At 50.8% G+C, this 26138-nt stretch overlaps 1 protein-coding gene across 1 annotated transcript in view; it reads left to right on the forward strand.

Moving 5' to 3' along the window:
• Positions 1 to 16404: 16404 nt before the first annotated feature.
• TSPAN9 (tetraspanin 9) overlaps positions 16405 to 26138 on the forward strand; it is a 181438-nt gene continuing 171704 nt past the window's right edge. The window contains exons 1-2 of the mRNA XM_059935119.1: positions 16405 to 16492; positions 23057 to 23123. The gene's annotated coding sequence lies outside the window, so the exon portion shown is untranslated. The remainder of the gene's footprint in view (positions 16493 to 23056; positions 23124 to 26138) is intronic.

The following is a 26138-nucleotide window of genomic DNA, read 5'->3' on the forward strand; positions in this document are numbered from 1 at the left end:
ATAGAGCACAAAACAGCCGCCGCTGCAGAGCCATCCAATCTGGACCAGGCCAGGGGCCGCCCACCCGCTGACGGCCCCTCGCGAGAGAGCAAGAGAAGGGGCCGCACTCGGGGTGACGTTCCAGCCAGTCGGAGCCCTCGGGAGGACGTGCCTTGGCTGCCACCCGAGCCAGTCAATCGCCTCCTGCGAGGCTCCGGGTTCTGTGAGCGCCGCAGTTTCAGACGCAGAGTGTTAGGTGCTTAATAAACAACAACTGGACTCACCCCCCCTGGATTTGAAGAGCCACCAAAGCAGGAGGTCCAGGCCGCGCCTGGCAGGATGTGGTCCCTGCTTTGGCCTCCTAGGAACTTGATTTTAGCCCTTGACCCGGGAGTGAGTGGGCCCACGGCACTGGCCAGCCAGAATCAGAACCGCGAGTTGCAGCGGACTGATGGGCCCAAACCCACTTTACCAGTTCACCTGAGCAGCACTGCCCCCGGGACCCGGGACGCGGGGCACGTGTGTCAGCACCTGCCCTCCGCCCGGGGGCCCTTCCTCTCCAGGAAGCCGGGTCACCCGCAGACGGGGGCTGGTGAGTCCGTTCAAGTGGGGCCGTGAGTGACCTTGAAGGACCGAGTGCCGGCAGTGGTGAGAGTGTGAGGCCCCGGCTCCACCTTGGGGGCCCGAATTCTCCCATCCGAGGATCGAGGAGTCCTTTTCCCTGGGTGAGACATGGCTCCTCTTTTGTCACCGCGAGTCCCAGCACGTGGTGCTGAGAAGCTATGTTGCTGGTGAACATTCGGTCAGTGGGATCCCGCAAACCCCACTGAGCACCTCCGTTCATCCTTGCTGGTTGTGGGTTCACAGGGGGTCGTTGTGCATCCCCATTTAGCCTGGAGCAGATCCCCCCAGCTCTCTCGCTCTGAGTGGTGCCCATGGGGGCCTTGCTCTACCAGTCTCATCCCAAAGGTGACGGCTGCCAGCAGCCCAACACTACGCCCTCCCCTCAGGTCAGGGAGTGGTAGGGACAGCGCTGACCGTAGGTCCTTCGTGGCGCTCAGGTTTGTGGGTGGCCCTGGCATCACAGAGGGGCTTAGGGTGTGGGATGGAGAGAGGGAAGGACGGGGAAAGGAGGGGATGGGGGGGCGAGCCGGGCTGGGAGTGGCCGGCTGTCCCCCAGAGCTTGTCCCGCGGGTGCGGGGCGGCTGGCGTGGCCCACGGCGAGCATTTATTGAGCACAGACTGTATGCCGGGCATGGCTCTGAGTGTGAGCATGGCAGGTGGGACCGGGGGTGTGCAGAGGTCTTTGCTCTCACGGAATTTCCGTTCTGGTCCGAGAGACTGATGAATAGTAAGCAACAAGAAAAAGTTAAGTAAGCAGGAAAATAGCAGGAAGCAGTTAGCGCTTTGACGAAAGGAAAACAGGAGGATGTCTTAGAACAGGGTTTGGCCATATCTGGCCCGCCGCCTGATTTTGTAGAGCCTGGGAGCTAAGGATGGTTTTTATGTTTTTAAATGGTTGAAAAAAAATCCAAAGGAGACTAGCACTGTGACCTGTGACGGTGGTCTGCAGTTCAAGTCCCAGTGTCGGTAAATCGAGCATCATTGGAACAGGTCATGGTCACTGCGACCCGGGGTCCATGGCAGCTTTCGAGCTATGATGCAGGGCTGGGAGGTGGCGGCAGAGACCATGCTTGGCTCACGGTGGCCCTTTCCAGGAAAAGCTACCGGACTCCTGAGTCAGGGAGTGACGGGGGGGCTTCCTCGGAGCGGGTGGCCATTGAAGGCCTCTCCGAGGTGACAGCAAGAGTAGCCACGAGACGACCCAGGGAAGCGAGCCTCCACTTTGAGGGCACTGAGGTGGGAAGAGGGGCAGGAGGGACCGGGGTGCAGCTGGGGTAACGTCCCATCCCTATCTCATGGGCCACGTCTTCATTGCTTGACCTGCGGGTAGCAGTGGTTTCAGGGATGTGGTTCTCCGCCCAATCTGATCTGTTTCCTCTGGGTCTGTTTTGGCCTTTGTCATTTGTGCCAGAGCCTTGGCTCAGAAGGTCACCATCGGTCGTCCGTCTCTACTTAAGACTGGCACTGACGCCCGTGGGAGACTCAGAGCAGGTGGGCAGGTGTGGGAGGCCGGCTGCATCCATGGCCACCTGGCAGGGCTCTTGTGTTAGAATGCAGATTTCTTTAGGGCAAGGCTTCCTGGCCGGGTCAGATTCCATGGAAAGGGCTCTCCCAGTTTCTTGCTGTGGAGAACAATCCGGCCACCAGCATCCTGGGAACCAAGTGGGAGAAAAGTGCCGGGGCCCCCCCAGGGTTCAGTACGGACCCCCTGTTCTGCACGGGGCTCTTGTGGTTCACTGGACCTGGTGTCCCCCACCCTGGGGACGCTCTGTGTCATCCTCTCCAAGGAAAGAACTCTCAGCTTCTGCCTGAGTAGGGAGGGGCACCCCCCAGCTGCATATGGAGTCAGGAGAGGATTTGGAGCACCACATCTTTCTGAGCTGACTTGGAGCAGCCCTCCCGTCCCCACCTCCGCTTCCAGAGACGCCCGGTGCTGTCGGCTCTTGACCCTTGGCGAGTTCGTTGGTAGAAACCATGTTTCTTTCTGGCTGTCTCTGGGGTAAGGTTCAGCTCTCTTGGTCTGCTAAGTCAGCTGGCACCCATCCTTCTGTTTTCTGAATTTTTGTTCCTATCCTCCTGTTCTCTTTGTCCTTTAGGATTTATAGCTTTAAAAAAATCCTTATGTGGTCATCTTAGAAGGGTTTCAAGAGGGAACAAAATAGATGTATGTGTTGAATCCACCACCTTTGTCCTGACTCACTTATTTGAAATGTCGCTCTGGCTGTCATGTGAAGATGGAAAAGAGGAGGGCAGGGGTGAGTGGCAGCAGGGAGACCCAGTTAGGAGGTCACTGCAAAGTCCAGGAGGGAGACGATGGTGCTCTGGACACGGGTTAGTGATGGAGAGGAAAGGAAGCCAGTGACCTTGAGATGTGTTTTGAAGATCGTCACTATGACTTCCTGAGGCTTGGGTACAGGGAGGGCGGGAAAGTGAGGAAGCAAGATTAACTCCTCGTTTCCTGGCTCAAGTCACATGTTTACTGTGGTGGGAGAGGCTTGGGGAGGAGCAAGTATGTGGGTAGAGATCAGAGCTGAGTTGAGATCCCTGTTAGACCTCTGAGTGGAGGCTTCCATAGCAGCTGCCTGTGTGATTCTGGAATGAAGGGGAGAGGTCAGGGCTTGGTCTAGGATTCACTGGCACCTGGATTGGTATTTTAAGTCCTTGAGACTAGATGAGATCACTTAGGAGGAGAGGAGGTGTCCCCAGGACTGCTCTGAGTCCTTCCAACGTTGAAGGGAAGAGGAGAGGAGAGGAGAGGGGAGAGTGGTTTTCTTCTCAGTAGTAGAGAAGAAAGCATTTCCAGGGCAGCGGTGAAATGCTACTGGCGCGTAGATTAAGGTGAAGACAGAGAAATTACCATTTGTGACAGAGACGCCCTGGTTTCCCCTTCTTCCTGAGTAATAGGATTCCCCCATTTTTAGCTGGGCACATGGTCACTCAGAATAAAAGCCATATTTCCTAGTCTCCCTTGCAGCTAGTTGTGGCTTTGTGACTAAGTTTGACCAATGGAGGTAACCAGAGCTGCAGTTACCAGAAGTGTCCTAATAGGGAGAGGGCACGCTCTTCTTCACCTCTCCTTTTCAGTTGACTGGGGTGTGATGTAATGGCTGGATTTCCTGCAGCCATTTTGGACTCTGAGATGACCTTAGGAATGGAAGTTACCCGTGGTAAGGCAACGAGATCAAAGGCTCTTGGGTCTTTGATTCCATGGACCACCATTACAGCTCTGGACAGATTTTATATGAGAGAGAAATAAACTATCTTCTTTAAGTCACTTGTATTTTGTCTTTTTTTTTGTAATTTGCAGCCAGACTTATTTCTCACTGATACATCATGGGATCTGGCGATAAACACAGAGGCAGAGTGTCTGAAGCATGGACAGACAGCTGTAACAACAACAACAGTAATAATCCCACCCCTGACTCTTTATAGCACTTTTCAGTTTCCAGAGCACTTTCAAACCCACTGTCTTGCTTGATGTTTGCAGCTGCTCTGTGATGCTGTAGACATTTTCTTCCTAGATGAAGGAACTGAGGCTCAGAGGAATCACTCATGTCACCTGGTTACTACATCACAGATCGTGTACTTCGACCTGGATTCTGTGGCCCCTCATCCGTGCTGGTGACCGTAGGTGGACAGTTGGTTGTGAATGTGTGGGAGGTTCTGCCCCAGAGTTTGCCTGGTGCTGGGCAGAGAGCTGGGAGCTGGCCCCGAAGGCCCCGGGAGACACTGGCCTTCAAGGGCAGCAATGAAAGCTTTCTCACTTCTCGGGGAAAATGTGTCTATTTCCACAGGGGTAGAGACTGTGCCGGATAATTAGAGAAGTAAAGATCAGACAACTACCAACACTGGAGCGAAATGTGTTTGCCAGCTGGCGGGCGAGCAAGCCCATTTTGGAAGTACTTGGGTAGCAGTCAGACGTTCAGAGCAAGAGTCTGCCGAGCGTCCTCTGACTGTGGAAATGTTTTCTCGGTATCAAAGGGAATCTGCTTCTCTTTGTAGCCTCCCTTCCAGAGGCCGAGCCCAGCACTTTTGAAGTTGGGCACGATTCTCTCCTTCTGCTTTTCCTCTTTGGTCATTACTTTGCTGACTTCTTTCCAATTTCTCTCTCTAAATCCCCACTGATCCTGATGTAGACCCTTTGTGGCGGGTGTATGCCTCTGATCGCTTGGAGATTGTTGGGGAGATACAGACTTTAAGCTGATTATGGGTTTGCACTTTCCAAAAGGTTTGTGAAGATGAGATGACTTTCAAGTGACTTGCTCGAGGTTATGTAGGGAAGTGCAAGCTGGAACTTGAAGCCAGCCTTGGGACTTGTAAGACCACGCGCTGCCTCCTAGAAAACCAAGAGCCCCTGGGAAATGCCGTTCTGTCCATCACACACAGGGCCCCCTTTAATCTTTTTTTTTTTAATTTATTTATTTTACTTATTGATTATTTTGGCTGCGTTGGGTCTTGGTTGCTACGCATGGGCTTTCTCTAGTTGCGGCGAGTGGGGGCTACTCTTTGTTGCGGTGCGCGGGCTTCTCATTGCAGTGGCTTCTCTTGTTGCGGAGCACAGGCTCTAGGCGCGTGGGCTTCAGTAGTTGTGGCACGTGGGCTCAGTAGTTGTGGCTCGCGGGCTCTAGAGCGCAAGCTCAGTAGTTGTGGCGCATGGGCTTAGCTGCTCCACGGCATGTGGGATCTCCCTGGACCAGGGCTCGAACCCGTGTCCCCTGCATTGGCAGGCGGATTCTTAACTACTGCGCCACCAGGGAAGTCCCTGACCCTCCCCAGCCCTGCTGCTGGAGGCACATTAAAGCGAGCCTCACATGCCTGCTCCGGGGAACGGCCCAGCCCCTCCCCATGTACCACAGGCCCACTTGCCCTTCCCCTTCGTCTCACTGAATCTTGGATTCCTGGCCGTGGTCCCTGGCTTTGATATTTGCTGCTGCTGCCTCGGACTTGGCAACTCATCACATTCCCCTTGTAGCTTTTCGGGCCTCGGGTTTTCTCGTTCACCCCGTGCTCTGTTCCTGCCTCTGGTCCGTGTCCTCTCTCGGTCTTGAGTGAGGAGCGCCCTGCCCCTGGCCTGGGCCGGAGATGGAAGCGGCGTTCGGATAGCATTGTGGCCAGGGGCCTAAGAAGACCCACATCCTGCTCTGGGTCACAGTTCTTCCCCGAGGGAGAGAGATGCCTGCAAGAGGCTCAGCCAGGCACGTACCACTGTCTTTATCAGGTGAGACTTGGACCCCAATGTCGAATTCTAGAAGGGTTGGCCTGAACACCTACAACCCAAACAAGCCTCGTTTATCCCATAAATAATTTCTGAGCACCTAGGATGTGTCTGGCACGGTTCTGGCTCCTGGGGATGCAGCAGTGAATAGAATCAAAGTCCAGGTCCTGGGAGAGCTTACACGCTAGTGGGGGAATCACACGACAAATAAACAAAACTGCGCCAGGCCTCCTGTTCTGTTTATCCCCTCTCCCACCACAGCCGTACCCAGACAGTCTAGGGTATGATCTCTGTGAATTGGGGAGTGCAAGAGTCAAGGGCAACGGAGGGCATTTGCCTCCAGGTCTCCTGAGAGGAGACAGTGGCTCCCCGCTCCCGCTACCGTATGACAGCAAGACTGCTTGTCCCATCCACAGAGAGATAGACGCGGCCGATCCGGCTGCGGGAGCAGCGTTGGCCTTTGGTAACTGGAACCCCGGAAAAGAGCCATATCCACATGTGCTCACATGGAGAAAGCATGCCCTTCTGGCTCAAAGTGTGGTTCCTGTGCATCCCCGGAACCCACAGACTCTCACCCCACTCACCCGTCCTACTGGAATCAAAATCTGCAGGTGATTCCTATGCACAGCAAAGTGTGAGAAGCAACAGGCTAGGCTTTTTGACCAGGTGCAGAGAAAAGCTGCGCCGCCAACCTGGTACCAATCTGTGATCATCCCTCCTGCTTGGAGGTGGAGCAGGTGATGGGCTTCCTCCCCTGGCAAAGGGATGCATTTGAGCAACAAACTCATCATTGTTTGATTTAGTTACTATAAATAAAATAATATCAATAAAAATAGAACATAAACATTAACTTCAAAAAAGGTGCTTCCTTTTCATTTGACGTAATATTTTCAACTGTCAAAATTTCAACAAATAAATATCATTCTATACCTTTGTATTAGTTTATAAACTACTAAGTCACTATCAGTTGAGTTTTTAATGTCTGAGGGGAACTTTTATGCATGGAAAAGAATACTTCATGTTATTTGTGTATTTTAAGTTTTTTTAATTGATTAAAGTTGTAAAATTTAAAGCCTGATTTTGTTAAGTTCAACTTGTAAATCTTGCTATTTGGTTCAGAAAGCTAGTAATTTTTTTGTTAAATCTCTTTTTCTTTCATTAATGTTCAGTTACCTTACAAATTCTCTAAACATTTACTCTCACAAACTGGATTAATTAAATTAGCTTAGGCTATTTAAACTATAATTAAGCGCTTCAAATATCTAACAAGGCAGACTTATAAATCTAACAAAATCTTAGACACTAAGCATTTAACACTAAGAACTTAAACACTATTCACGAAACGTAATAAGTCTCAACTTACAGATCTAATCGGATTTATTTAGGTGTTTAACCTTCACACTTAATCCACCTTAGTATTAAACTAGCATCACGAGTCGAATATATCACATACTTCTATACTTTTCCAACACTGTAAACAGCAGGCAAAAATTGTTCACTTTAAAATGGTTAATGGTTAATTTCATGTTATGTGAATTTTCTAAAAGAATTTAAATTTTCAATTATATTTTTAGGGAATTCCCTAGTGCTCCAGTGGTTAAGACTCCGAGCTTTCACTGCCGAGGCCGTGGGTTCAGCCCCTGGCTGGGGAACTAAGATCCCGCAAGCTGCACGGTGCAGCCAACCAACAGCAACAAAAAATAAATTATATTTTTAAACTTACTCTCCAAACCCAGATAAAATATAAATTGAATTACCCTAATGGTTACAATAATTAACTGTTACATCCTTAAACCTATCACAAAAGTTTTAATACATATTTGTGTCATATTTATATTTATTTTCAAGCCTCTATCTAAACAAAACAAGCAGAATCAGCCTCACAGGTGTGCTGAGATGACTACAGTGAAGGTTTAGGACTTGGATACGCTTTACACTTTGGGGTTATAAGCTCCGTATTTGGAGCTGCCATACAGTTACAGATATGGAGACTCGCCCACCTGGAGACCGGGTGAGGCTGGGAGAGGGGTCTGGACGTCACCCAGCCTGGCAATTATCTGTGGGAGTGGCTTCTTGCAGTCAAATTTTGCCTGCCACAATAACAAAATTCCTAAAACCCTCATCTTAAAAAAAAAAAAAAAGACACCCCAGTGCCTCCTTCACCCCTGAGTGTCTCACTGCCTGGAGAAAAGCACAAGAAATTCACAGCTTAATTATTAACCAGCACTCGGCTATGGTGTGCACATTGCTGGAATAGTTGACATTTTTGGGAACTCACGTACACCTTTTTTTAGCGCAATCCGTATTCAGTATCATTAGGGACTCGGGCTTTTTGTAAGTTTTGATTCCTTTCTGATACTCAGATCGCCAGCTTTGCCTTGTTTTGCTGTGTCCCTTTTCCTTTTCACACTACCTCACGTGTCCTTTGAAATGCTGTGCTCTGGCCTCATCTAGCAGACTTAGGCCTGCTTTGACTTTCCTGCCCCGAGGCGTGGAACCTGCTACTCTCCGGGGAGCCCTGGTTTCTTTAAGTGGTGAATGTTATAAGTGACCAATATCTGGGCACTCGTGGCGCAGATCACGTTATCCACGTGAGAACAGAGGGAGGATTCTCCACTCCTAGTCCGCTCCAGTGAGAGAGCCGGAAAGTGAGTTCACATGGATGTGTCCAGTAACCTCCAACCTTGCTCTGTCCTTTAGAAAATATACTTTAGATGTAAGAGCTTCTCATTTGATTTCCCCCCTTTAAATTACCAGCTTTTAGCGACCAGCTGCTGCTGCTTCTTTAATGTCATGCTATACATATTTTAATTATAATATAATGAATTTTTTAATGTCACACGTGGATGTACATCAGCTTGGATCCTGGACGTCCTGGCTAGGGCTGCAGGTGCGCCCCCCTTCACTTTTACAATCCTCCTGTCTTACCAACCGCCATCCTCTGGGCATTTTATTGACAGTCACACAATTTCATCTCTTGCTACCTTATGGAATTCACTAGGCTGGGTTCCAATTTCAAAGCATCAGCTTGGATGCTCTCCTTTCTCCTTTGCCTTCTGGCTCTCCTCGGCCTTTTATGCTGGAGATGGGCTGTCATTTTCTTTCTCCCTGTTATCTTCAAGACTCCTCTCTCAGGTTGTCTCAGTGTGTGCGCCTCAACCATCTGCTTTTTAAGGAGGTCAGCCTTTGGGAGGAAATAAAATCAATACATACTTAACAAAGTTAACCTATTTGACACAACATATTTTTGTAGGTAAGCAGATTTCTTCTTCATAGTCCGTATGATGGAAGAAGGCAGAGAACCCAATTTCCATCAAAGTCTAAGCCCCTCTCCCCAATACCCCATCCATCCCCAGCCAGACCCTTGCCCTCCAGTGCTCGCCACTTTGCCTTCACCCAGCTGCCACCTCCGTCCAGCACACTGCACCGCAGTGCCCAGCCAACGCCCCGAATCCCCTTCCCTTCTGGGAGGACAGACCCCAAGGTGTCCCCCAATCCCTGACTCCTGGTGTTCACGCCTCCCCTTGAGCGCACGCACCTGTGACTTGCTTCTAATGAAGAGAGCAAGTTTCTATACTTCACTTCTATAATTCCTTCCCTCCTTCTATGGAAACGTCTACTAGTTGTGGTCTCTTATCTTTCCCATATATTCAACCTCTTTGTCTCAACTGGATCCCCCCCGTAAGCTTTTAAATATATATGTATACGTATATTCTGTCCCATTTTCCCTTTCTTCTCCTTCTGGGACTCCAATTACCCATATATTAGACATTTTGATATTATCCCACAGATTCCTGTCACGCTATCATCTTTTTCCTTTCTGATTTTTTTCCCTTTCTTTCAGATTCATTACTTTCTATTGATCTATCTTCAAGTTCATGTTCTCTTTCCCCTGGATCTTCATTTAGCTATTAAGCTCACGCAGTGAATTATTTTTATTCCAGGTATTTAGTTCTAAAATTTCCATTTGGTTCCCTTTTATATTTTCTACTTTGGTTTTCTGCTGTGGTTTCCTATCTGTTCTTTTATTATAAATGCATTTTTCTTTATACCCTTGAACACAGTTATAATAGCTACTTTAAAATCCTTGTCTAATAATTCCAGCATCTGAGTTATCTTGGGATTGGCCTCTGTTTGTTTTTCCCTTGAGAATGGGTCACATTTCCCTGGTTCTTTGTACGCCGAGAATTTTGTGTTATATCCTGAATATTTTGAAGGTTATTTTGAGGAGGCCCTGGATTCTATTTTATCCCTTAGAAAAGCATTGATATTTTCCTTTGACAGGTAATTAACTTGGGTATAGTCAAACTACAAACATTGTCTTCCTTGTAGCAGGCAACTGCTCAAGTCTTAGTTTGGTTCTCTTATCTTTGCCGGGATTCCTTTCGTTTTTCCTGCTCAGATGTGGTGCAGGCATGAGTCGGAGACTTGGGCAAAGTTTGTTATACAGAGAATTCTGGTTCCTCTTCTCTGGCTCTCTCCTTCCCAGGACTCACGCCTCACTCTTCAGCAACCTTAATTGCTCTGGGCTCCATCCTCTGGTTCCTCCTGCCAGAAAGACAGTGGGTTTTCTGTTGCAACTTTATCCGTCTTATGCTGCAGAGTGACTGTGGCCAACACAGGGGAAAAAATTTTTTTTACTGAGAAATCACCTCATGCCAGTTGCTTCATCCACGTTTTGAATCCCCTCCAAAATCTCCCTGCTTGGGTTCTCTTTCCAGAGCTCTCAGGTAGTTGGGTTTGGGGGTGGTGGGCGTTGTTTGGGTTTTGTTTGTTGGGTTTTTTTTTTTTTTTTGGCTTTGTTTTTTTGTATGTTGTCCAGAGTATATAGATATTACTTGTGGGAGGTTTGCTCTATTAGGACCTGATTCTTTTACACCAGAAGTAGGACTCTTCCCGCAAGGTTTTACAGAGGCTCAATTCTCCCATTAAATTCCGCAAACCCTCCCATGCTCTACAACCTCCTTCAGCCACCTGCCCTGTGTCTCTTTCCTGTGGGAAGAAGCCTATTTTGGGAAGAATTGTCTATCTCCCTCTCTCAGCCTCCATCCCACTCTCAATTCTCTCCAGCACAGCTTCTGCCTCGTCATTGCAAAGAAATGGCTCTTGCCAAGACCCCCAGGGACCTTAAACTCACTATAGCTGATGGGTATTTTTTGGTTTTTTTTGGCTGCATCACACAGTGTGTGAGATCTTAGTTCCCCGACTAGGGATCGAACCTGGGCCGTGGCAGTGAAAGTGCCAAGTACTAACCACTGGACTGCCAAGGAAATCCCTGATGGGTACTTATTAACCCTCATCTTCCTTGAACTCACCGTCTACCCCCTCAGTCTAGTCCTCTTCCCTTCTTGCCTATGTCCGTGATGGCTCCACCAACCGTCCTGTGAGGCTGGCCAGAAACCTGACCGTCATTCTCGACAGCTTCCCCCTCCCTGCCCCCAGTCCTTCAGATCCACTCTGTGTATGTCGCTTTCTGCCTCTCTCAAGGTCTCTCTCAAGTCTATCCACATCCCTCCTTTGTTACCACCACCGACTGGACCAAGCTAACTTCACCTCGTGCCTAGACCACTGCTAAAGCCTCCTGCTCCCCTCCAGCCAGAGGGGAAGTCTCAAAATGCAAATCTGATCCTGTCTGAAAGCCTTCACTGACAACTTACTTATCTTCGGACATACGTGCACGTCAAAATCCTTTGCGTGACCCAGCATAGTCTGCTGCCTATGTGATGCTTTGCCCTAACCCTGCACAACTCCCTTGTCCCAGACACATTACATTTCCTGTGCTGTGGCCAATTCACGTTTGGGTTTAATGCTTTTAACTGGACAGTCCTTTCTCATGTGACTGTGGTCTGCAGGGCAGAATTTTAAGTGTGGTTTTAAATCGTGGAATTGTCCTTGGAAAGCATACAAAACTATTGGAAGATCATTAAGAAAGTTGAAACAAATGTGGCCATACAAATGTATGGTTATTAGTGTTACATTTATTGATTCCAACAAACCAGCAAATTCCTCAGGCGCTCTGCACACTGTTCAGATAGCTGGTGTCCATGTGGCGTGTGCTCGCGCACACACACACACACACACACACACACACACACACCGGCGGACAGTTACCATGTGCTTCTCAGTACGCCACATCAGGTGGACAAATGCCAACACCTTTAGCTCACCTGAAGGCCTTCTGCAGGGGTGATCTGCTTTTCTTGGCCTCTGTACCTTCTGTCTGATTTCACAGTGTTGCCTGTGCCTTTCTGTCTTTACAGAGTACATGCTGACCACCAGGAATTCCAGCAGAGAAGCTGCACTTCTTCACACAGGGGCTGACCGAGACTTTGTAGAACCTAGGCAGCTCCAGACCAACCCTGTTCTAGAAGTGCATGCTTTCTGCAGGCACCGACCCACCTTGGGTCACACACGCCTGTGTGCATACCCACTCCGAATTATGTGTATATTTTACGCTAGTGATTTTGGCCAGTCTCTTTCAGTTTTTCATACCTGAGAACTTGGATCTAAGCCACTCTCGCCCCTACAACACATCTGAAGATAGCCCGGAGTCTGAAGGCCCTAATTTGGTCCAAGGGTTGGCAAACTATGGCCTGATGCCTGTTTTTGTAAATAAAGCTTTAGTGGGACACAGTCATGCTCGCTCACTCCGTGTTGTCTACGGCTGAGTTTCGTACTACAGTGGAAGAGTTGGGTACTTGCAGCAGAGACCGTATGGCCTGCAAAGCCTAAAATATTTAGTATCTGGCCCTTTACAGAAGAAGTTCGCAGACCTCTGACTGTCTATGTTTTCTAACTGCTTCAGTGACAATCAATAACAAAGTAGAGTTGCCAGATTCAGCAGTTAAAAATACAGGACACTCAGATAAACAACGAAATTTCAGATAAGTGATGAATATTTCCTTTAGAATAAGCATGTCCCAAATATCACCTGGCAACCTTCTAACAAAGGCTTGTACAAGACACCTGTGGTCTACGGCTCCCTCAGTCCTGCCACCCCTGCCTCACTTTAGCTTTGGAAGAGAAAGAAGTTGAAGGAAGGAGGTGCCCTGGGGATGATCTGCATTCTTTACAAGAGAGAGCGCGAAAAGGAAGCAGAAGAAAGTCGTTGGTCAGCTGTAAGAACTTTGGGAGGTTTGGGTTTGGGTCCCCTGGGGGCAGCTGGCAGGCTGCAGTGACCAGTAACCACTCTTCACATTTCATGAACAAATGTTGTTGAAGGGGATGGGGAGGGAAGGAGCTGTTTCATTTTTCATGCTGGAAAGTGTTTCTTTAAATGAGCAGCTCCACTGTGCATTTAACGGATGGTTTATACGTTTTCTTGTTGTCTGGTTTAATGCCCTGATTTTAATCCCTGGTAGATGGAGAAACTACCACTCTTTCCTGGTAGATGTGGAAATAGACCTCCTGGTACACTCTGCCTCTTTTTTTTTTTTTTTTTTAAGTCTTTATTGAATTTTTTACAATGTTGCTTCTGTTTTCTGTTTTGGTTTTTTGGCCTCAAGGCATGTGGGATCTTAGCTCCCTGACCAGGGATCGAACCCGCACCCCCTGCATTGGAAGGCGAAGTCTTAACCACTGACCGCCAGGGAATTCCCTACACTCTGCCTCTTACTGTCCCTTTGTATCATCTCCATGTCAGAGGGGTGGTTGAAGTCATCTTAGATGGGAGATACCTCTGAAGTAGCAGCTAGCTGATGGAAACTGGATGAGGAGACAGTCCTGTGCCCATTTCCCGGCTAAATGACCTGGAGGACATTACCTAACCCTTCCGAGCCTCACTTTCCCCCTCTGTAAAGTGGAAGGATGACGGCAGCCCCTACATCATGGAGCTGTTATGAGGATTCAACGAATCAGAACACGTGAAGGACTTAGAACCGTGCCTGGCACACAGCACTTGGTGAATGTTAGCTGTTGTTCTTTGCTTTACCTGCTGACTTGAAGAGACCAACGGCCAAACATGGAGTGTCCCCCAAACCCAGCCACCAGCAGTGTGAAGTCTCCCCACTAGGTGTCGCAATTCAGCAGGTCCTGCCTGTCCCTTAGCTTGAATTTTTGCTTATTATCATTTTTGATTTGATTTGGCGATTTCAAGGGGATATAAACTAACACACTATCTCTTGAAGCCTCTGGGGATCCAGAAATTCCAGCAGAATTGCTGACGTCCAGGGCTGGAAGAAGCTCTTTGGAGTGCTGCCCTTGTCCAGAGTTAGTGTGACATGTAATTTATTGTCCAAACCAAGATATTTTGAGAGTGAAAGGGGGGCCATTAATAACGGTGCCAGGACAAGAGGAGTACATGGGATGTACCCCAAGATCCTGGACATGGACACACCATCTATGGGGTTTTTTCCTCAGCATTTTCAGAATCCCCAGGACAGAAACTCCTAAGGAGCCCAGTACAGTAAACTGTGACATTGTGCTTAGGGGGGTGTCTTAACTCCCACAGGTGTCTTTCTGCCCTAAGAGTGTCCTGCCTCCTTGTCAGGTCATTTGTTTGAGTTTGTCCTCGGTGGACACGGTGGGAGTGTGTCTGCCCCACAGACCTCGAGGCACCTTGCCCTCCTCTATGTTGAATACTTCCTTATCCTCTATGGCTTTTCTCCCAGCTGTAAACCCCTTCAGAGGCACGAAGAGGGGTCGAAGAGGTCGAAGGAGGGTGAGCTGTGTGGTCACTTTCTGGGTTATTGCTGAGGGGATTCTTCTTTTTTAAAAAATTTTCTTGAAATATAGTTGATTTACAGTGTTGTGTTAGTTTCAGGTGTACAGCAAAGTGATTCAGTTATACATTTACATATATCCACTCTTTTTAAGATTCTATTCCCATATAGGTTATTACAGAGTATTGAGTAGAGTTCCCTGTGCTATACGGTAGGTCCTTGTTGATTATCTATTTTGTATATAGTAGTGTGTATATGTCAATCCCAATCTCCCAATTTATCCCTCTCCCCCCACCTTTTCCCCTGGTAACCATAAGTTTGTTTTCTACACCTGTGACTCTATTGAGGGGATTCTTCTAAGGTTTCTTCCAACCCTAAGGCTCCATTCTCCTATTATTTCAGGTTTGCTTATCTCCCATTAAAGGGCAGGGAGAGGCTAATGTTTGCACCCACCATGCATCAAATGTTGTGCTTTTGCCTCAGTCATCTTGGCCATCCCATCAACCCTGTGGGATTGGTAATATGAAACCCCATTTCACAGGTGAGGAAACTGAGGCCTAGAGAGGTCACAGCCCATAAGAGGCAGAGTCAGGGTTCAATCCCAGGTCTGGCTGGCTCCAAAGCCCTGTCCTACCACATGAGGCTGCCTCCCAGTGTTTTTACAGTAAGATGACCCCCACAGCGGACATCACAGGCAAATCCCTTTCCCTCTCTGGGTCTCACTTTCCTCTTCTGGAAGCTGGGCAGGGTTAGTTGCATGTGGTAAGGGCTGCCACAGTGACTGGAGAGATTGGGGCTTGGGGGTGGAGGGGGTCAGCCTGGGAAGACTTTATGGGGGGCATTGAACAAGGGTTGGAAGGAAAGAAAGGGGAGTCAGAAGGGGTGGATTATTGGGTTAAGTCTAATAGACAAAAACAAGATTGTGCGTGTATGAGAAGAGGGGGCCCAAGAGATGAGCAGAAACTGCCATCCAACTAGGAAAGGCCAAGGGGAGCCTGGTGATTAGTCAGGTTAAAAAACTTTGTCTCAAATCATACTTAGTGCAGGATGGTGCAGGTGGGAAGCACAGAACACATTTCCACGACAGTAATGAAGCAGGAGAGGTGACTGCTCGCTGGTCACTTCGGAAGAGAGTCCAGGCCCAGAGAGGAAGGCCTACAGGAAGCCCTGGGCGGGAGACGCGTAACCTGAGTTTGTCCCACTGCAGTTCACGTCCTCCTGACGCACGGTGCCCTTTACCAGCACTTGGAGGCCGTTACTCCTGGGGAGGTGGACAGCGGGTCCTCCAACAGCCTCTCCGGGCAGGCGGTCCCTAGTACACAGCCAGGGAAGGACTGCCTAGGTGTGCGGGCAGGCGGGAGGCCACAGAGGCAAGGCTGCGACCCTGGCCGGGACCGGACGGCTTTGGGCCGGCGTCTGGTCGCCGAGCGCAGGAGCGCGAACTCCCAGGCCCTGATCCTCCCCAGACACTCTGGTCCTGCTGCGGCTCTAGCCCCTGGGGCAGGGGCAGGGGTCGTACCAGCGCCCCGGAGGAGCGGCCGATCCGAGAATCCAGGCGGCGGGGAGGGAGGAAGGCTCCCGGAGGGCAGCCACATCTGGCCCAGGACGCCCGCGCCCAGCACGGCCCTGGCCTGCCCGTGGGTCCCTCCAGCTCCAACGCCGGGGATCCGGCCAGGGGGTGCTGGAGGCCCCCGGCCCCAGTCCCCGCCCTCAGCCTCGCACACCCCTTCCCCACCCGCTGTCCCGCCCGCAGTGCCCACGCCAGCTCCCGGCTTTAATCCCCGCCCCCACCTCTCGCGCGGCGGACCGGGCCCCCACGGCCTCCCAGTTCCCGGGCCGGCCCCGCCCCCTCGGCCGGCCCCGCCCCGCGGCCCCGCCCCGCCCCCGCGGCCTCGCCCCGCCCCGCGGCCTCGCGGTCCAGGGCAGGCCCCGCCCCCTGTTTCCGCTGGCTGCTGCTGTGGCGGCGGCGGCGCGCGAGCGCGAGAGAGCCGGACCCCGCATTCCTGGGAGCTCGGTGAGTGCGGCCCGGGCGGGTTGGGCGGGTGGGGCGGCGGGCCGCGAGCCGGAGGCTCGGGAGCGTACGGGGTTACGGGCCCCGGCCGGCTGGGGGCGGGCCCGCAAGCCCCCGACCCGGTTCCCGGAGGGGCGAGCGGCCCGGGGCGCCCCTGGGAGGGGTGTCGAGGGGCGGCAGTGGGCGAGCTGAGGGAGGGGTGGGGTCAGCGCCCTGTGAGGGGGCGGGAGGCCCGAATGGGACGGTGTGCGCGGCGTCCGGTAGCGGGGCGGAGAGGGGTCTGCAAGGGGAGAGGTTCCGAGGAAGACCTTTTGGAAATGCGGCTGCGGGAGTGGACGGCGGAATCCCAGGCGAAGGGATGGGGGTCTGTAGGATGCCGCAGAAAGGGGGAGCCCCGGAGCTGTCAAGGGTTTCTCACTTTGTGACCTAGTGGACCGGCTGGGGGAGGTCCATACAGCGCCCCCAGGGAGGGCCGGGGGCTCGGGCAGGGCTGGGATACTAACTGCAGCCCCCCGGCACCCCGACCACTCCTTGCGCCACCGCTGGCAGATCGGTACTCAGAGTGACAGGGCTTTGGCACGCCCCGAGGTCCGAGATGTAGTCCATCTGTGCATCCAAGTTTGGGACTTTAAAAAACTTTGTTGTGGTTAAAAAAAAAAAAAAAAAAAAAGTCCAAACAAGAAACTGGCTCCTTAATGAGAGCAGTATTTGTACTCGTGTATTTCAGAACTGGAGTCTTGGATGGCCTGTTTTTGAAAAAGATACTGGTCCCTTCTCAACCTCTTTCCCAAATACCTGTAGTGTCTGGGGAGGTTTGAAGCACTGGGGTAGTATGGGATCCCCTGGGCTGGGTAGAACTTTCCTCCCCATCCCCCAAATAAGGATAAGACCGCAGCAGTTCATCTTTCTTTGGTTCAGAGAACCAAACTCATTATGTGAGGATGCCCTTCTGACAGGCAGCTGTCCCCTTCCCTGGGGTGACTCAGGTGTCCTCCTCCAGGAAGATTTCCTGGACTAGTGGAGAAAACTGAAGACTCATGCTCTGATCCCTGTATACCAGCCAGCTTCCCTCTCTTTACTGAAAATAGCCATAGAGAATGTTTTGTATGTATGTTCTGCTATAAAGATGTGCAGTCAGCTTGTCACCCTAAGTAATGGGAAGGGGAGGAGAGGTATTACGGACAATTTCAAACGATGGACTGGACAAATCATTTATATTTAGCTAAGGAATGCAGCCAGGGAGGCAGAGGTTCACACTGGCTTCCTACCCTCCGCCTGGTCCTGGCAGGGCTGTTGCAGCTGAGCTGTGGGTTGTGGGGTGAGGGAGGGAAGAGGGTTGAGGTGGATAAAACTTGAAGGGTAATTCAGTTCTACACTCACTCATTGAAGACTTGCTGTGTGCAAGGCCGGGAACAGCTGAGAGTGGACCAGAATGGAGAGGGAGTTTTTTTGGTCTGACTTAATCAGATTTTAATCTTTCAATCTATAAACAGATAGTTAATATGAATAACAGTAACTAGTGTTTATAAAGTAATTTGTAGGGGATTCCCTGGTGGCCCAGTGGTTATGACTCCACGCTTTCATTGCTGAGGGCGCGGGTTGGATCCCTGGAGGGGGAAACTAAGGTCCCACAAGCTGTGCTGTGCGGCCAAAAAGAATAAATAAATAAAGTAATTTGTAGTTGGCCAAGTGCTTTCTCTGTACATTAGCTGTATATAATTTTCTTTGATTCGCACATAATGTTGTAAAGCATATGTTATTTTTAATTCTCTTCGTGTAGTTTAGGAGAATGAGGCTAAGAGAGACTAAACAACTTCTCTGAGGTCACAGAACTCATAAGTGGAAGAAGCAGAACTTGAACCCATGGCTTCTGACCTCTTATGCTGTGTTTTCTACTACTCCCAGCTGCTTCTGCCATTCTTTACTGTTGAGCCTGGGAGACCTAGGCTCCGACCTTAGTCCTAACATCACCTAACCCTCGGCAAGTTACCTCCCCTCACCAGCTCTCTGTTTTGGAGGGTTATTGGGTTAAAATATTTCTAGAATCTCTTTCAGCATTGGATATCTTAACAGTGTACAATGCTATCAGCAGCCAATCAGTCAGTTAGTAAGTGTGCTTTATTTATTTGTTATTTTTTAAAAATAAATTTATCTATTTATTTATTTTTGGCTGCATTAGGTCTCTGTTGCTGTGCGCGGGCTTTCTCTAGTTGCGGCGAGCGGGGGCTACTATTCGTTGTGGTGCGCGGGCTTCTCACTGCGGTGGCTTCTCTTGTTGCGGAGCGTGGGCTCTAGGCGCACAGGTTTCAGTAGTTGGGGCATGCGGGCTCAGTAGTTGTGGCTCGTGGGCTCTAGAGCGCAGGCTCAGTAGGTGTGGCACACGGGCTTAGTTGCTCTGTGGCATATGGGATCTTCTCGGACCAGGGCTCGAACCCGTGTCCCCTGCATTGGCAGGTGGATTCTTAACCACTGTGCCACCAGGGAATTCCTATTTGTCATTTTTAATTGTGGCAAAGAAACAGATGACACAAATGACCATCGTAACCATTTGTAAATGTACAGTCCAGTTGCATGAAGTATATTCACATTGTTCTGCAACAGATCTCCAGAATATTTTCATCTGCAAAACTGAAACTGTATACGCATTAAACAACTCCCCATTTCCCCCTCCCCCCAGCCCCTGGCAACCTCCATTCTACTTAGTGTGCTTTATTAAGCTCCTACTATGTCCTTAATTAATGTTGCCCTTGAGGAGTGAATAAGGCGAGTCTGGGTAGCTGACCAGAGTGCCAGTCTTCATCTCTGTGAATGTAACTCCAGCACCGGCCCTCTAGCACCGGCCTTATTGTTCAGTAAAAGAGTGAGCAGGTGAGACTAGGCAGTGGTCATGAGTTGCAAACAGCAGGATGCTTTCCTTTAGATTCTGATCTCACCATTTATTAGACGATGGCTTTGGTTAAGTTACTTAACTTCTCTACATCTCAGTTTCCCAAACTGTAAAATGTACATATTGTGGTACATACTTTATAGAGAGATAAGGATTAAATTGGTTAGTATATGTAAGAAACTAACCATGGATTTTAGAAGATAATAAATGCTAATTAAAGTTTTTATTACTTAAGGAAAAAAAAAAAAAAGAGTGAGCAGCTGAGGCCTGGGCAAGGGCCTTCACCTCTTTGAGCTTTCGCTTCCTGCTTGCAAAACAAGGATAACAATACTGAGCTCTCAAGGCTGTTGGAAGGAGCAGTGAGATAATGTATGTGAAGCACGTAGCTTAGGGCCTCAGACACAGCAGGTGTTCAGTAAACGGTGCCTGTTATTTATAACCTAGCTGAGGAGGCTAGACTAACAAGAGAGGATAGGACTTCTTCTACCATTAAGGCCCAGGCCTGCTGTGGTGGGCATCCCACGGACTGAGGGAATGGATCTCATCCAGGTGCCTTAGCCTGGCACTCCACATCCTCCCTACCCATCCCGGCCGTCCTGTCTAGCCTTACCTCCCACTCCCCTTCCCCCAGGGACCCCCGGTGCCAGCCAGACTCATCTCCGAGCATGCTTCGCTCATTCCTTCTTTGTCCCCTAGTTCATACTGTTCCACCTTCCTGGAATGCTCCTCCCCACTCCCTCCTTCCCCTCTTTTGAAGATCGTACTCATGTCTGAGCTCCTTCATGGAGCCTTCCCTGGCCACCCATCCCCAAAGAACCTCCTTTTCCTTGGAACCCCTTTGGCATTTTATGTCTTCATCTCTCCTGGCTTTCCTACACTGCCTGGGGTGATCCTTTCGTATGTATATCTTAGTACAAGAGTCTGTGCTGAGTTCTGATGATGCAAAAATGAAAATGGTAAATGTCCTTGTCTTCATGGGGCATAAAACACAGTAAAGGGTTAAGAAAGGGCTTCAAAAAATGACAATTCAGGAACTTCCCTGGTGGTCCACTGGTTAAGAATCTGCGCTTCCACTGCAAGGCGCACAGGTTCGATTCCTGGTCAGGGAACTAAGATCCCGCATGCCACGTGGTGTGGCCAAAAAAAAAAAAACAAAAAAAAAAGACGATTCAAAATATAAGGTGAATAGCTTATGAGAGTAGAATGTGGTTTCAAACAGGAGGATAAATCACCCTGATGCTAGAGGACCACCTCGTGCAGCAGGTGGTGTTTGATGCGAACTTTGAAGTGTGGCTTGCATTTCTACAGAAGGGAAGAAAAGTCAGCCTGAGGGATGGCATTGAGAAAGTGCTGGGGTTTGGAATAGCTCAGTCGGGCCAGTGAGTGGGTTGTGTGGGAGGAACCAGAGAGACAAAAGGCTGGACAGGTAGACAGTGACCATATTATGGGTGGCTTCAAATGTCCAGCCAAGTAATTTCCTCCATCCATGCATTGAAATTAAGTGTCTCCCATGCGCTGCCTGCTGGTGCTGGGGGGACTGCGGTTAACCTTGGGGGGCCTGGGAACCTTGCCGGTTTTTGAGTAGGGGTCGCAGAAGCAGGGCTAGGCCTGTGGAGGGCGAGTATGGGGTCTGTGAAGAGAAGAGATCATGGTGGGGAGAGTGGCTGGGCAGCTGTGAGGAACAAACCTGAGACATTTTGGAAGTAGGATTGAGACCATCAGTGGATTGACAGGATGGGGTGGTGAGGAAACGATGCAGGGGCACTGGAGGGGATTCTGGGCTGGGTGATGGTGAGGATGCAGGGCCCTTTGCTCTTTTCAGGGGGGCATCATCGCTTCTCCAACTAGATTGGAAGCCCCTCAGGGCATAGATTCTCTCTGCCCCTATGTTCTCCTCAGCCCCTCACTCATCGCCGAGGGGCACAGAGTAGGCTCAACGTGGACCCGGACGTTCTCAAGAAACGCATCTTTTTTTTTTTTAATTGACAATTATATTTTATTTTATTTTATTTTTTTAATTTATTTATTTAATTTATTTATTTTAGGCTGTGTTGGGTCTTTGTTGCTGCGCGGTCTTTCTCTAGTTGCGGCGAGCGGGGGGCTTCTCTTGTTGTGGAGCACGGGCTCTAGATGTGCGGGCTTCAGTAGTTGTGGCATGCGGGCTCAGTAGTTGTGGCTCGCGGGCTCTAGAGTGCAGGCTCAGTAGGTGTGGCGCACGGGCTTAGTTGCTCTGCGGCATGTGGGATCTTCCTGGCAGGGCTCGAACCCGTGTCCCCTGCGTTGGCAGGTGGATTCTCAACCAGTGCACCACCAGGGAAGCCCGCAAGAAACGCATCTTGTCATGGGGACGTAACGTATAGTGTGGTGACTGGAGTTAACAATCAGACTGTGTTATAAATTGAAAGTTGCTGAGGCCTTCCCTGGTGGCGCAGTGGTTAGGAATCCACCTGCCGATGCAGGGGACACGGGTTTGAGCCCTGGTCCGGGAAGATCCCACATGCCGCGGAGCAACTAAGCCCGTGCACCACAGCTACTGAGCCTGCGCTCTAGAGCCCGCGAGCCACAACTACTGAAGCCAGCGTGCCTAGAGCCCGTGCTCTGCAACAAGAGAAGCCACTGCAATGAGAAGCCAGTGCGCTGCAATGAAGAGTAGGCCCCGCTTGCCGCAACTAGAGAAAGCCTGTGCGCAGCAACGAAGACCCAACGCGGCCAAAAATAAATAAATAAATATATTTTTAAAAAAAAGTTGCTGAGAGAGTCAGATGGTAAAAGTTCTCATCACAAGAAAGACATTTTGTAACTGTGTGGTGATGGATGTTAACTAGACTTGTTGTGGTGATCATTTTGCAATACGTACAAATATCCAATCCTTATATTGAAACTAATATGTGATATTCCACTTATATCGCAATTAAAGAAGTGCCCATTTGCCCCCCCCTAAAAAAAAAGAACTGAATCTTGCACCTTCTAGGACCCCAAGTTTGCATCCACGGCAGTATTTGTACACAGGCCTGGCTGTCTCTGGAGTCATGTTTCCGCAGAAAGCCAAATGTTTCCTGTATATATCTTCACACCCCAAATTAACTACCCTTTCAACTTCTGCTACAACTTTATCTCTCACTTGATGGCCATTTCCCACCAAGTTTTTATTGCTCCTCAACAGTAACTTTAGATGTGGCAGAGATGGAAACAAGAAACTTGTTTATTCCTTTACCTCAGCCTCAGTTGTCTATTCCTTTGATTTGTGTGAATCAAACTCACATCTCAGTAAAGTTACACACTTTTAAATATCTTGAAACTTTGTCTCACTTGTGAGTGGTCAAAATTACAAATGTTAAATCCCTGGATGCCAAGGGTCTACCCCAGGGATGGCAAATACCTGGCACGGATACTCTTACTGTTAGAACGACCCGTAGCAGACATCACTAGTCGATCATGGCTGTCTTTCCCATCGAGCCAGGGCTTGGTCTCTGTCATCATGCTTTAGCACCCACCAGCAGCTGAGTGGACTGGCACGGCAGCTGGAATCCGTTTGCCCTTTCTGGGCTTCTCCAGCTGTTGAATGAATGGGTTCTCGATGGGAGACTGCAGCCCAAAGAGTGGCCATGGCTGGACAGATTTCACCCTGGAGTGGCTTCACAGCGAAGTGATGACCTAATGTTTCATTTATTTTCCTGCAGGAATATCCTGGGATCTTCTCTGATCTGTCAGCAGCCAAGGTGTTCGCAGGAAATTCAAGGAAAACAGGTCAGTGCTGGTCTGGGTCCACTGTGCGCTGGGACCTCTGAAAGTCTGCGTGTTATAAACTGTCTAAAGCCAGAGTCTCTCTTGCCCTTTGGCTTGGGGAGGGAGGATAGAGTGGAATGTTGACATTTCTTAGCTGTCTCTCTGCCCCAGCTCTCGACTTTGAATCGATAAGCTCCTTAAATGGGGCTTTGGGAGCCGGGAGAGATTTCCCTCCTCCCCAATGTTTCTGAATGGTGGCCGGCAGTATTCTTAATTTCTTTCTTGACCACCCTTATTGTAGGGAGGGAGCCTAGGGAAGCAGGAGAGGCCTGTAACTTCCTGCTTCCTGTCTCCTCCCTCCAGCCGGCCAGAAAGGAATCTGTGGGAATCAGACCAATCCCACCTGTGTCCGTTCCTCTATCCTGGCTGCTGCAGGAATGCCCCTGGCCCTCCGGTGGTGGGCACCCTCTGCCAGGATGCTCGCTGGGGGTCCTCAACTCTGCTCCTGCAGGCTCCAGGGGTCTTGCTGGTAGCTTCATTGTTCCTAGCACCTGTGCGTCGAGGCCCCTGCGGAGCTGGAGCTGGAGCTGGGCAGGAGCTACCCCGGTCGCTGGTGTGGATGGTACTGATTCAGGTTCCGGGGGTGCTGCGTACAGACCTGGGTCTTTTAATGTTTTAATTGATGTGTGTTTTATCCTGTGGCTTCCTCCTGCGGGGTGATCTGTAAATCTCTTACCTTCCAAGAACCCAGCTGCGTGGTGGTGGGGTGGTGTGGTGAGAAGGAGGGTGCTGGCTCTGTGAGTCCCAGCAGAGATGATCTGGAGTCCCGGGAGTGGCCACGGACCTTTGACTGGCCTGCTGTGCTTTGCACATGATACTCAGATGCCAGGATTCATATTTGTCATTGTCATCATCGGCCACAGTTTCAGACTCTTTACATATGTCCACAACTAATTTAATTTAAATCGTATTAAATCTTAATTTAAATCTCCTTTAGCTTTCATGAGAGTCCTGTGAGGTAGCTGTCATTTCCCCCCCGTTTCACAGTGGCAGCAGCTAAGGTGGAGTGCAGGTCAGAGACTTGCCTAAGACCACGTCTTTAGTGCCAGGAGAGCAGCGGCTCACACCCAGGCCATCTGATTCCCACTGCCCCTGCCCTTCGCAGCAGACCTGCGGCAAGGAATCCGCTCCCCATCCCTCCTGGAGTCTGGAGTCTGCTGCAGCTGGGATGCAGGGCTCCCATTTTAAGTCTTCCCCCCTCCCCCTGGGGCTTGGGGGGTGTCTGCTTTCAATCTTGCTGCCCTGGGATTTGGGGCTCCGCCTGCGGGAGGACTGGCTGTGCAGCCAGGCACGAGGCCAGGACGAGGGAAACCAGTGTGCTGAAAATCAGGTGGCAGGGAGGAGGGACGTGAGGACAAGTGGGTGAGGGTCCTCGCGGCTCATGGCACGTCCCACCCCGTCACAGAGATCCACGGGGCCCGCCCTGGGGGGCCTCAAGGGAGGAGACAGATGGACCTGCATCACCGGCCCTTTCTAGCCAGACGACTGTCCTCCTGTGCGTCTGTTTGAAGGCACAGTGAGGGAGACCTGCGTGAAGGCCTTTCCGGACAGGAAGTTTATCCTCTCCGAAGGCGTTGGCCTTCACAGCCTTTGGTTTGGCCGTTTCTTGTCCTGCGCTTGAGCCTCTGGGATGGTGACCAGCTCCCGGTCGAGCTTCTCGTCCCACCTCCGCCTGGTTAGGTCCCCTGTGGCAGGCTGGTTGGTTCTTTAGGCCGGTCTCCTCCCCGCCGTCGCTCGGATGCCTTCTCGCGCTGGTGACAGTGGTTTCTGAGTGGACGAAGGCCTGCCTGGGTCTCCGCTTCCGGTCTGGGGGCCTCCCCACCGCCGTCCTCTCACAAGAACCTGCTCTGCCCCTGGCCTCGGGGTGCACGGAGGAGGGAGGGCTGCGGTTCATGAGTGAGCCGGGCGGGGGGCGGAGATTGTCCACAGAGACGCGCGCCGGTCTGGTTAGCGGCAGGGTCTCTGCCGGACTTCGTCCTGCACCAGCGCCTCTGCCGCCCCTTTCGTTTTACCTGCCTGCTGCCCTAGCCCCACGCACTTGGGAGCGAGAGGCCCCATCGCTGGACCCGAGCCCAACGAATTCATAATTTCAGCTTCCGTCCGAGCCCCAGCCTGGTGAAATGAGAATATCTGCCTGGTGGAGGCCGGCTTCCACCCGCCCTCCCCTCGAACCAAAAAACACAACCCAAACTCAGCCCGCAGTGGCCGGTCTCCCGGAAGGGGCGGCCGGAAGGAGCGTGTCTGGGGGCTCACCGGTCTGCGCAGCGCTTTGGGCCCCACTTGGCGGCCACGTGTGGATGGGTTTTGAGTGTCTGTCGTTTAATGCTATCTGTGCTTTTGAGTTTACCAGCCGCCCCCCGCTCTGCCTTCCTCCCACTCCCCTTCCAGTGCCTGGAAATTTATTGCACTTTGAATACTTGCTTACTTTCCAAGAGCCTCGTGATCATTTCTACACCCAGTGTCAGCATTTGTTAAAATATCTGACCTTGTGCTGGAAACAGGAAAGGATGGGGGTGGAGGACCATCCAGGGGGCCTGAAGAGTCAGGCAGCTCAGCCGGTCCCCTGGAACCTCCCCCTTGTTGGGGAGGCTTGGCCGTCACTGCAGGAAGGCCGAGGGTCCTGCAGCCTCCCGTGTAGGATCTTGGCGTGTTCCTGGCCTTGGTCTTGGCAGCTCAGGGCCGCTGCCAGCCCTCACAGCACCTTTGTGCAGAGTCGAAAATTGCCCTTCCTCAGGTGAACAAGAAAAATTAGAGCGAGCAAATTATTGTAAAACCTGAACAACGTCCTGCTCCGCCTGGGCCGGCCTTCTGGAGCCCTGGCGGGCGGCGGCCCCATACCTGTGCTGCATCCCAGCACGTCCTGTACTCCTCTCACCCCCAGGGAGGAAAGGGTGTCAGGTTCAGAGTCAGGGAGAGGGCCAGGGGTAGGAGCGGGCCTCTGAGAACAGTGGACCGACAGATGAGGGGAGTGGTCTC

This window comes from Balaenoptera ricei, chromosome 10 (genome assembly GCF_028023285.1).
Source record: "Balaenoptera ricei isolate mBalRic1 chromosome 10, mBalRic1.hap2, whole genome shotgun sequence".
Lineage (NCBI taxonomy): Eukaryota > Metazoa > Chordata > Mammalia > Artiodactyla > Balaenopteridae > Balaenoptera > Balaenoptera ricei.